Here is a 13,412-nt window from a genome sequence, read left to right as displayed (position 1 = left end):
TTGTGGAGACAACAATCTGTTGTATGGGACTGTATTGTCCAAAAGTGGGAGGAGCAACACAGTCACACACCCACCAGATATGTTCTGGCATACATGTATATAGATTACTCGAAAATAAATATTCCGTTTTTGGAGAGCGGGATTTTAATGACTAAATATTCCATATCAAATTAGAGAAATTGTAGTGGAGTGTTGCACATAGGGATCTATGAAATTACAATAATGAGGGATTACCAATGGACTAAATCATCTTATCAATTTATACGTTATGGTTGTATCCACTTTCAGTTGTCTAGATGAGATATTTTCAACCTTTTCTGCATGCAGATATTTTGTACTTTTATTGAGCAGCTCGGAGGACATTGCAGAGAATGCTTACCCACTATCACTTAACACTCCCACACATTTCAAGAGTGGATGAGTAAGAGAGTACTGCTCCCCCTCTCCACTGTGCTGCCTGCTTGAATACATCAGTCACATGGTGGGGAATAATAATCATCATGACATATATAGCACATTTTACTCAGTACAGAGAGAGAGAGAGAGATGGTCAAAAAGTATGTTAGTGTGGGAGGAAACCAACAGATAGAGACAGAAATGTTATTTTTGACATAAGAGATATGAACACCTACCATATAGGGTACTGGGTATTCTCACACTGTTAAAGGGGAAGCCAATATTGTAGATATTGTGTGGACAGTGTATATTACAAATTACGAAGACAATAGAATACCTGTACATATAGTTTAAACAAGCATAGACAATATAACTTTAACACAAAGAACCAACATTGATAATGAATCATAATCTGCAAGGAGAGAAAACAGGAATTGTATAAGTAGTGATTTTAGGTAGTGATTCTATTTAAATTGCGTTAAATTTAGATTTGGAAACTCCAGCACCTGCAAAAAGTACCTGGATGTCAAATCCAATGCGCCACATGGGCAGAATACAGCGGGTGTAGATTTTACAGTGAAATGCTTACTTACAAACCCTTAACCAACAATGCAGTTTTAAGAAAAATAAAGAGCATGCAATGGTTCATAGGATCAGGTTCATAGGATCAGTCTAAAACTTTGCACATACACTGCTGCCATCTAGTGGCCAAATTCTAAATTGTGCCTAAACTGTGGCCTTTCTATTGCACTTCAAAGACTATAAAAATAAAAATAAACGTTTTTTTCTTTGTATTATCTTTTACCAGATCTAATGTGTTATATTCTCCTACATGAATTTCACATTTCCACAAACTTCAACGCGTTTCCATTCAAATGGTATCAAGAATATGCAGATCCTTGCTTCAGGTCCTGAGCTACAGGCAGTTAGATTTGGGTATGTCTTTTAGGTGAAAACTGAAAAAAATGGTCAGATTCTTAATAAGAAGCCTTTTGGACCAAGACTCCGGCACCGCTTGCCGTGCTGTAGCAGAGAGAACAGTCTATGACTTGGGTGGCTGGTGTCTTTGACATATTTTAGGGCCTCCCTCTGACACCGCCTGGTGTAGAGGTCCTGGATGGCAGGAAGCTTGGCCCCAGTGATGTACTGGGCCGTACACACTACCCTCTGTATTGCCTTAGGTCGGAGGCCGAGCAATTACCTTACCAGGCAGGGATGCAACCAGTGCTCTCGATGGTGTAGTTGTAGAACTTTTAGAGGATCTGACGACCCATGCCAAATCTTTTCAGTCTCCTGATGGGGAATAGGCTTTGTCGTGCCCTCTTCACGACTGTCTTGGTGTGTTTGGACCATGATAGTTTGTTGGTGATGTGAACACGAAGGAACATGAAGCTCTCAACGTACTCCACTAGAGCTCTGTCGATGAGAATGGGGGCGTGATCGGTCCTCCTTTTCCTGTAGTCCACAGTCATCTCCTATGTCTGTATCACGTTGAGGGAGAGGTTGTTATCCTGGCACCATATAGCCAGGTCTCTGACCTCCTCCCTATAGACTGTCTCATCGTTGTCGGTGATCAGGCTGTTGTGTCGTTGGTAAACTTAATGATGGTGTTGGAGTCCTGCCTGACCATGCAGCCATGGGTGAACAGGGAGTACACGAGGGGACTGAACACACACCCCTGAGGGGCCCCCGTGTTGAGTATCAGCTGGGGCGGCAGGCAGCCTAATCATTAGAGTGTTGGGTTAGTAATTGAAAGGTTGCTGGATCGAATCCCTAAGCTGACAATGTAAACATCTGTTGTTCTGCCCCTGAACATTTGACCCACTGTTCCCTGGTAGGACAACTTTCTCATGGCTTCTGGAGGGAAATGCTGTAGGAATGCTCAACCGGTGTCGCTCATTCAGCCGACAGAAACTTTCAACCGGTTTTCCCCATTAAGCAGCAGGTCGGGGTCTGAGGCCGAGCCTTCTCTTGTCTCTACTCCTCCATTACAGGGTCTGAGATGCCGAAGCTTCCCACCATTAGCTCTGACAAATTGAAAACCCTAGTCATTGGCGACTCCATTACCTGCAGTATTAGACTTAAAACGAATCATCCAGCGATCATACACTATTTACCAGGGGACAGGGCTACCGGCTAATCTGAAGATGGTGCTGGCTAAAGCAATAACTGGCGAGTGTAGAGAGTATAGAGATATTGTTATCCACGTCGGCACCAATGATGTTAGGCTAAAACAGTCAGAGGTCACCAAGCGCAACATAGCTTCAGCGTGTAAATCAGCTAGAAAGATGTGTCGGCATCGAGGAATTGTCTCTGGCCCCTCCCAGTTAGGGGGAGTGATGAGCTCTACAGCAGAGTCTCGCAACTCAATCGCTGGTTGAAAACTGTTTTCTGCCCCTCCCAAAAGATAGAATTTGTAGATAATTGGCCCTCTTTCTGGGACTCATCCACAAACAGGACCAAGCCTGGCCTTCTGAGGAGTGACAGACTCCATCCTAGCTGGAGGGGTGCGCTCATCTTATCTACCAACATAGATAGGGCTCTAACTCCTCTTGCTCCACAATGAAATAGGGTGCAGGCCAGGCAGCAGGCTGTTAGCCAGCCTGCCAGCTTAGTGGAGTCTGCCACTAGCACAGTCAGTGTAGTCAGCTCATTTACTCCTGAGGTGCTGACTTGCTGCACCCTCGACAACTACTGTGATTATTATTATTTGACCATGCTGGTCATTTATGAACATTTGAACATCTTGGCCATGTTCTGTTATAATCTCCACCCGGCACAGCCAGAAGAGGACTGGCCACCCCTCATAGCCTGGTTCCTCTCTAGGTTTCTTCCTAGGTTTTGGCCTTTCTACAGAGTTTTTCCAAGCCACCGTGTTTCTACACCTGCATTGCTTGCTGTTTGGGGTTTTAGGCTGGGTTTCTGTACAGCACTTTGAGATATCAGCTGATGTAAGAAGGGCTATAAAAGTACATTTGATTTGATTTAGGCTGTCATTGTAAATAAGAATTTGTTCTTAATTGACTTGCCTAGTTAAATAAATAGGCTACATTTAAAAAATCAGCGTGGCAGATGTGTTGTTACCGAGCCTTACCACCTGTGGGTGGCCCGTCAGGATGTCCAGGATCCAGTTACAGAGGGAGGTGTTTTGTTCCAGGTTCATTAGCTTAGTGATGAGCTTTGAGGGCACAATCGTGTTGAACGCTGAGCACGTAGGTGTTCCTTTTGTCCAGGTGGGAAAGGGCATTGTGGAGTGCAATAGAGATTGCATCATCTGTGGTTCTGTTGGGGGGGGTATGCAAATTGGAGTGCATCTAGGGTTTCTGGGATAATGGTGTTGATATGAGCCATGACCAGCCTTTCAAAGCACTTCATGGCTACAGATGTGAGTGCTATGGTTCGATAGTCATTTAGGCAGGTTACCTTAGTGTTCTTGGGCACAGGGACTAAGGTGGTCTGCTTGAATCATTACAGACTCAGTCAGGGACAGGTTGAAAATGTCAGTGAAGACATTTGCCAGTTGGTCAGCGCATGCTCGGAGTACATGTCCTGGTAATCCGTCTGGCTGAGCGGCCTTGTGAATGTTGACCTGTTGTTTTTATTTTACTGATAAAACGTTATTTTCTGAATGTTCTCCAATCAGTAAACCACACTGCAGGATTACACCCCATCCCAGGAACACAACCTAAAAGTTTAGTGTCACAAAGTTAAGAGTGGTTATGTTGATATAAAACTAGGAATTCAGCATTTGGAAACAGGCCCATGTCAATGGCTGAGATCTCTTTAATACATGAATGATAATGTAAGCAACACTTGCTCATTAGAGGATCCTAAACACTAAGTAATACAACACTTGGACTCATAAGATTTTGGATTTAGTTTAGGCCTATTACTTCAGTTGGAAAAATCTGTAACTCCAATGCTTGCTTACACTGCCATCTAGTGAAAAATAATTGTGAAAGGGCTATAGACCCACAATGCACTTTTCAGCTAAGGTAAATACAGCTACTGAAATAGATATTTTTAGACCTGAAAACTCTCCTCTCCTCTCTCTCTCCCTCCCTCCTTCCTTCTCTCTTTCTCTCTCTCTTGCTCCCTCCTCTCGCCCCCCTCTCTCTCTGCAAAAGCTTTTACTGCACCCAAGGTACAGCCAGGAGACTTCCTCCATGTCTCTATAGGAATCTGCATACAGACATAACCTGGGAGCTGCATTTCACAGGCTGGACATTAACTCCTCAACAAATTTTGCTCCTTCAGTTTGAGACAAATTTGACCCACTGTGCTTTAAAAAAAATCTACTTGTGCTGCAAAATTATTTCAAAATCCCCAAATATATTGGTGGTCAGTTTATATTGTGTTTCAATAAGGATGAGGCAGATGATAACGCATTTAATAATGTTGTTATAGCGTTTTCAATTCAATGTCCTGGGCCCCTGGAAAAGATCTGTTGAGGCGGCATATGCCACAGCACTTTTTAATCACCACTTTGACAGATTTGCCTCATGATTTGTCAACTCGCACACAATTTATCTGTCCTTCACATCCGAGTGCTGCTGCAGGCTTTTTGAGAAGGGTGCAATTGCGGTCTGTAATTCGGGGCATCCTGCATGTGGGCATTCCCAGTGGTGGAAAAAGTACTCATTTGCCAAACTTGAGTAAAAGTAAAGAAACCTTAATTGAAAATGACTCAGTAAAAGTGAAAGTCACCCAGTAAATTACTACTTGAGTAAAAGTCAAAGTCTTTGGTTTTAAATATACTTAATTATCAAAAGTAAAATGGAATTTCTAAAATGTACTTAAGTATCAAAAGTAAAAGTATAAATCATTTCTAATTTCTTATATTAAGCAAAACATACGGCACCATTTTCTTCTTTTTTTTCTTTACGGATGACCAGGGGCACACTCCATCACTAAGACATTTACAAACAAAGCAGTTGTGTTTTGTGAGTCCGCCAGATCCGATGCAGTAGGGATGACCAGGGATGTTCTCTAGATATGAATTGGACCATTTTCCAGTGAAAATGTACTTTTGGGTGTCAGGGAAAATGCATGGAGTAGAAAGTACATTCTTTTCTTTAGGAATGTAGTGAAGTAAAAGTTGTCAAAAATATAAATACTAAAGTAAAGTACAGATACCCCAAAAAACAACTATTTTTACTTAAGTACTTTACTTTTCCCCACTGACGTTCCTGCATCTGGTACATTTTTAAGCTAGGACAGGTGGAAGACAGTAGGTGGCGTTAATGCACAATAACGTTGGATGCCAGCCGCCGATAAACCCCACAGAATAAGGGGTGGGGTCAACAACTGAATTTAGCTGGCCTTACACCGGTAGACAGTGTCCTTCGTCCCTTCCTGTCGGTCACTGTTTCCCCCCCAATTCTCTTAACGACGGCGAGGGCATGTGTTCGGCAAATGGGAGCGAAGGACACTGTGTGCTAGCTTTGTTAGTCCAGTACACAGCCTGTGGGAGCGACACCGTGTACTAGCTAGTTAACTAGCAAGCTAGCCCGTAAGCTAACACACGGTGTTGCTCCAGCTTCCTTCCTGCTGTGCTAGAGGGAGGCTGGGGCGACAGACAGTGTTCTTCACCACCGCCTGTCAGGCACAGTTTTCTCTGGCACACAGAAGGTGGGAGACGAACGGTAGACAGTGGCACCATTTTCCCGTAGTTCTGTTAACAACTGTGAGGGCAGGTTTTTGTTAGGCGGGACCATAAGACACTTTACTGTCGTAGCTCCCGCTAGCTAGCAAGGAGGACTCCGGGAAGGGGGAGTGAAAGAACTAATATAATATTTTATTTCCTCTATTAAAACCTGTTACGGATTCGGGTTCCCAGTTGGGAACCGACGTTAACTGGGACGTGGCGCATGGAACGCAAAAATATTCTTAGAAATATTTAACCTCCACACATTAACAAGTCCAATAGCTCAAATGAAAGATAAACACCTTGTTCATCTAGCCAGCAAGTCAGATTTCTAAAATGTTTTACGGCGAAAACATAGCACATATTTATGTCAAACCACCACCAAAGACACAGCTAATTTGAATTAGCCACGTTGAACAAAATATGCAATCAACAACCGCAGGATTAAAAGAAAAATAATTCAGTAACCTTTTGAAAATCTTCATCAGATGACAGTAATAGGACATGTTACACAGTACATTTATGTTTTTTTCAATAATATGCAATTTATATCCATAAATCTCTGTTTACAATGACGCCATGTTCAAAAAATGCTACTCAAATGTCCGAAGAAATGATGATATCTGCCGGAGCTAACGTCAGATAACAAGCAATACACATCATAAACTTTGACTAAATATACATGTTCTACATATAGTTAGAAAGATACACTTCTCCTTAATGCAACCGCTGTGTTACATTTATTTTTAACGTTACAGAATTCGTTCACTAGGCTATAATATGAGACGGCGCTCAGAAATTAGCATTATGTCTCCTCTATCTCGGAGTCCACAGAAACCCATAATTAACACATAAATATTCCCTTACCTTTGATGTTCTTCGATCAGAAGACATGGAAGGAGTTATACTCACCAAAAACTGCGTTTGGTTTTCAAGTCTGTGTCTTTAGGTTATCAAACACGACAAATTCCGGTCGAAATGCAGGCAAAATTCTAGTGGATGCGCATCAAAACTTCAAAATTACATATTATATGTCGACTAAACTGGTCAAACTAAGTGCAGAATCGAGCTTTAGCATGTTTTAAACATAGAAAACAATCCTTAGCGTGAACAGACAAACCTACATCGTTTGGTGAATCTTGGAGCAAAGAGAGCTCCGGACCCGACGTGCGCATGAAAGTGCATGTATTTTCGCGTGACCCGGAGGTTTCAGCCCGCCAAAACTCGAGGGAGCACTCGATTCTCACAATGGCAGGCCCCACTGAAAGGGGATATCGCGCTGAAGAGATAGAAACTGTTCCCAGATCTGTAGCTGGTTGGGAAGGGTGGGGGCGATGACGTCAAAGTTGTCCCAACTTTTCTGTTGCCAAGAGAGAGTTTGGGAGAATGGCTGCCCTGAGAGTTCTGCTTTACATAGAGACATAATTTGAACGGTTTTAGAAGCTTTAGAGTGTTTTCTATTCAATAATAATTATTACATGCATATATTAGCAATTTTTGACAGATTTTTTTTCTGTTTACTATGGGCACGCAATTCCTCCAAAGGGGGCAGTAGTCAGCCCTATTTTAAGCTATATGGAATTGTTTTAAGAAGGTCATACCAAGGGTCATTTTGCTATTTGATTTAGAATTTTAAAACCCCTTGAAGTATCAAAAAAAATATATATACATATATACTTGGTTTTAGCCCATGCAAACGCATTGAATGGCATATTCACTACGTGGAACAACAGATAGTCCCCCTCACCAAAAAAAGGAAATGTATTCTGAAGTGTCTGTCCTATATCGGAGAGAGGAAACATTAGAATGTATTTTTGAAATGTATTTAACCACTTGTTTTTGCTACTAAACAGTCTTCATATATACTCCTATTAATTTTTTTCAACTGATAATCAAATCAAATCAAATTGTATTGGTCACACATGGTTAGCAGACATTATTGTGAGTGCTTGTGCTTCTAGTTCTGACAGTGCAGCAATATCTAACATGTAGTCTAACAATTCCACACAACTACCCAATACACACAAATCTAAGTAAAGGAATGGAATAAGAATATATACATATAAATACATGGATGAGCAGTGACAAAGCGGCATAGGCAAGATTCAATAGATGGTATATAATACAGTATATACATACAGTGGGGCAAAAAAGTATTTAGTCAGCCACCAATTGTGCACGATCTCCCACTTAAAAAAATGAGAGAGGCCTGTAACACTTCAACTATGACAGACAAAATGAGAAAAAAAAATCCAGAAAATCACATTGTAGGATTTTTAATGAACTTATTTGCAAATTATGGTGTAAAATAAGTATTTGGTCACCTACAAACAAACAAGATTTCTGGCTCTCACAGACCTGTAACTTCTTCTTTAAGAGGCTCCTCTGTCCTCCACTCGTCACCTATATTAATGGCACCTGTTTGAACTTGTTATCAGTATAAAAGACACCTGTCCACAACCTCAAACAGTCACACTCCAAACTCCACTATGGCCAAGACCAAAGAGCTGTCAAAGGACACCAGAAACACAATTGTAGACCTGCACCAGGCTGGGAAGACTGAATCTGAAATAGGTAAGCAGCTTGTTTTGAAGAAATCAACTGTGGGAGCAATTATCAGTAAATGGAAGACATACAAGACCACTGATAATCTCCCTCGATCTGGGGCTCCACCCAAGATCTCACCCCGTGGGGTCAAAATGATCACAAGAACGGTGAGCAAAAATCCCAGAACCACACGGGGGTCCTAGTGAATGACCTGCAGAGAGCTGCGACCAAAGTAACAAAGCCTACCATCAGTAACACACTACGCTGACAGGGACTCAAATCCTGCAGTGCCAGACGTGTCTTGCTGCTTAAATGTCTTGGAATGACCTAGTCAAAGCCCAGACCTCAATCCAATTGAGAATTTCTGGAATATCTTAAATATTGCTGTACACCAGTGGAACCCATCCGATTTGAAGGAGCTGGAGCAGTTTTGCCTTGAAGAATGGACAAAAATGCCAAGCTTATAGAAACATACCCCAATAGACTTGCAGCTGTAATTGCTGCAAAATATGTTTCTACAAAGTATTGCCTTTGGGGGGGTGAATAGTTAAGCAAGCTCAAGTTGTCTGTTTTTTATTATTTCTTGTTTGTTTCACAATAAAAAATATTTTGCATCTTCAATGTGGTGGGCATGTTGTGTAAATCAAATGATACAACCCCCCCAAAAAACTATATTTTAATTCCAGGTTGTAAGTCAACAAAATAGTAAAAATGCCAAGGGGGGTGAATACTTTTGCAAGCCACTGTAGATCAGCTTTAATATTGCCGATAGATTGTGGCTTCCATCAATGTTTGCCTAATTTACAATCCTCCTTATACAGTATATTTTTTGTAAATATACAGTATATAAAAATATACAGTACCAGTCCAAATTTGGACACCTACTCATTCAAGGGTTTTTCTTTATTTTGACTATTTTTGACATTGTAGAATAATAGTGAAGACATCAAAATGATGAAATAACACATGGAATCATGTACAGTAGTAACAAAAAAAATCTTAATTATACCTCAGACCTATCTAACAAACAGGGAAATCAACTCTGCCTACATTATTGTTTAATCACGTCATTAGGCATCCAATTCACAAGACTCATGATAGCAAAACACAAAGTAAACACCAAAACTTTGCCTTTTATTCATGTCAGGTCAACTACATGGGGAAGTCTTGACCACTCGAGAATGTAATCATTTGAGAATATACGTAGATGTGAGCTTTTTGGATTCTTTTTCTCCTAAAGCTCCATTTGAAATAATAGCAGAACAATCCCGACAGTGTTTCTTTTTGTTGTTTAAGCATACCCATGTGAACGCCATATGTTATCCATAAGTCTGGAAAGAGTGCCACGGAGAAGGCTAGAGCTCCTACGCTCAACGGGTGGATGACGCTCATGAAAGATTTAATAGCTCCTCTCAGAAAGGGGAGTTCAGACATGTTGTGTTTAGGGAAAATTCTCTTTGTATCCCAAATATAGATTTCTATGGTGCAGTCCAACGAGGGTGTCCCCCACTGACCTCTCTATTTCCATGTAGTAAATATATGAGCTAAGCTATGGGTTGCTTTCTATAAGCTGGCCTGACTGTTTTGCCTCTGCAAGACTCTCCTACCTGACATATTTTTTGGACAGGATCCTAGGTAGCTAAAGGGAGAGAACCCTTGTCTTTCAATATGCCAGTAGCTTAAGAAAAGTTTTCTTATATAAAGTATTATCTTCACTGTGGTCAGAATGAACATGTCAGTGTTAAAACTTCTGGGGCAAAAAATGGATTGGTGGAAACTACTGATAACGTACTCATAATATTCATATCAGAATATCCAAAGCTTAAAGGTGACGAGTGTGGTATGAAGCTGTTAGGGTATATTTGAATTGTACATAAAATGGAGACATATCTTCTTTAAATCTCATCCCACAGCATCAGGAAAGTGTCATTTAAGTCTTACCTCATTTTTTTGTACCATGACAAGCATATACACTGGGGCAAAAAAGTGTTTAGCCAGCCACCAATTATGCAAGTTCTCCAACTTAAAAAGATGAGAGAGGCCTGTAATTTTCATTATAGGTACACTATGACAGGCAAAATTAGGAGAAGAAAAAATCCAGAAAATCACATTGTAGGATTTTTGATGAATTTATTTGCAAATTACGGTGGAAAATAAGTATTTGGTCAATAACAAAAGTTTATCTCAATACTTTGTTATTTACCCTTTGTTGGCAATGACAGAGGTCAAACGTTTTCTGTAAGTCTTCACAAGGTTTTCACACACTGTTGCTGGTATTTTGGCCCATTCCTCCATGCAGATCTCCTCTATAGCAGTGATGTTTTGGGGCTGTTGCTGGGCAACACAGACTTTCAACTCCCTCCAAAGATTTTCTATGGGTTTGATATCTGGAGACTGGCTAGGCCACTCCAGGACCTTGAAATGCTTCTTACGAAGTCACTCCTTCGTTGCCCGGGCGGTGTGTTTGGGATCATTGTCATGCTGAAAGACACTTTTCATCTTCAATGCCCTTGCTGATGGTAGGCTTTGTTACTTTGGTCCCAGCTCTCTTCAGGTCATTCACTAGGTCCCCCCGTGTGGTTCTGTGATTTTTGCTCACCGTTCTTGTGATCATTTTGACCCCACAGGGTGAAATCATGCGTGGAGCCCCAGATCGAGGGAGATTATCAGTGGTCTTGTATGTATTTTATTTCCTAATAATTGCTCCCACAGTTGATTTCTTCAAACCAAGCTGCTTACCTATTGCATATTCAGTCTTCCCAGCCTGGTGCAGGTCTACAATTGTGTTTCTGGTGTCATTTGACAGCTCTTTGGTCTTGGCCATAGTGGAGTTTGGAGTGTGACTGTTTGAGATTGTTGACAGGTGTCTTTTATACTGATAACAAGTTCAAACAGGTGCCATTAATACAGGTAACGAATGGAGGACAGAGGAGCCTCTTAAAGAAGAAGTTACAGGTCTGTGAGAGCCAGAAATCTTGCTTGTTTGTAGGTGACCAAATACTTATTTTCCACCATAATTTGCAAATAAATTCATTAAAAATCCTACAATGTGATTTTCTGGATTTTTTTTCTCATTTTGTCTGTCATAGTTGAAGTGTACCTATGATGAAAATTACAGGCCTCGCTCATCTTTTTAAGTGGGAAAACTTGCACAATTGGTGGCTGACTAAATACTTTTTTGCCCCACTGTACAATTAGTGTACAAAACATTAAGAACATCCTCCGAATATTGAGTTTTAACATGAGCCTGAGATGAGCCAGCACCCAATAAGGGATCATAGCCTTCACCTGGATTCACCTAGTCAGTCTGTCATGGAAAGAGCAGGTGTTATTAATGTTTTTTATATTCAGCATATTTTGCATATTGTATTTTACTCAGCAATCAAAGTTTCCATGTTGTCACATCCTGGAGACTGAAATGACTGATATCAGTGACAGTTTTAAGTTTTGAACATAAAAATAAAATCCTCCAAATTGTCCCCTCTGATGTTAGCAATCAGTCCAATGCAGTCACATCTAAAATGTACAACATACAGTAGATCAAAACTCTCCATACTCTATCTCAGTTTTAGTATGCTATCACAAGAAATAGCTTAGGCTAATTTGAGCAATTGTTGAACCATTTGTCATATTCTCAGGCAAATAGGTATTATAATGACAATTTTGACAGTGACTCATAATCAATATCTCAGAAATACAATGTTTTAAGTATATATCAATGCTTTCATCTGCCTTCATATCTGTTCTGTTGATACCGTATTAAATCCTGGGCAAATATGATATAAATATGATATAATGATTAATTATATTGTAATAGTCATGTCTGTGGATGACACACAACATAGACCTAATTTGAATCCGATGCAAGATTTTTATTTACTATTTTCTGATTGCGTTGACAACTGTACTTTTTTCCAGAGCCCCAAAAGCTGACAGAAGAATCTGAGCTCCTTTGTATACTTTCACTCCAGCAATGCTCTAAGGAGCGATATGCAACTCTGTGGCAAAGTTTAGTCTCCTTTATTCTCTCTCTCTCTCTCTCTCTCTCTCTCTCTCTCTCTCTCACTCTCTCACTCTTTCACTCTCTTCTCAAAACTAGCAAATACCTTCCAATTACCAGCTTTCAGGAGGGCTGTTGTGACAGCGACAGAATACAATTTATAGTAAAGAAAAATCTGAACTCACTGGTTACCTAAATCATAAGTGAGCCGAATTATAACTCACTTAACTTTATGAAGTAAGCAAAAGTGATGAGGTGATGTTGGCAAACGTGGCCTTATCTAGAAAGAACATCTGTCCACAGCACAATGGAAACTCAGCTGAAATGGTTGCCATAGTACCACAGATGTGTTGCAGTCATGAAACACATGTGGCCATTGCAGGCTGGGCGAAAGACCTTTCCAGCTTGGCAGGGAACTTGATGGATGGAGGTATGGATAGGTCAATTGAGAGTGGTACACTCCAAAGCTGCAGCTGTCTCCAGGATTTGGGGGTTAACATATGTGTACGCATCAGAGAGAATGAATCAGCCTACCAAGTATATACAGTACCAGTCAAAAGATTTAGAAAACCTACTCATTGAAAGGTTTTTCTTTATTTGTACTATTTTCTACAATGTAGAATAATAGCGAAGACATCAAAACAATGACAAAACACATATGGAATCATGTAGTTACCAAAACAGTGTTAAATAAACCAAATTATATGTTATATTTGAGATTCTTCAAATAGCCACCGTTTACTATGATGACAGCTTTGCACACTCATGGCATTCTCTCAACCAGCTTCAGCTGCAATGCTTTTTCAACTGTCTTGAATGAAT

This window comes from Oncorhynchus tshawytscha, linkage group LG01, assembly GCF_018296145.1.
Source record: "Oncorhynchus tshawytscha isolate Ot180627B linkage group LG01, Otsh_v2.0, whole genome shotgun sequence".
NCBI classification, from domain to species: domain Eukaryota; kingdom Metazoa; phylum Chordata; class Actinopteri; order Salmoniformes; family Salmonidae; genus Oncorhynchus; species Oncorhynchus tshawytscha.
Note: the sequence above shows the minus strand (reverse complement) of the source record.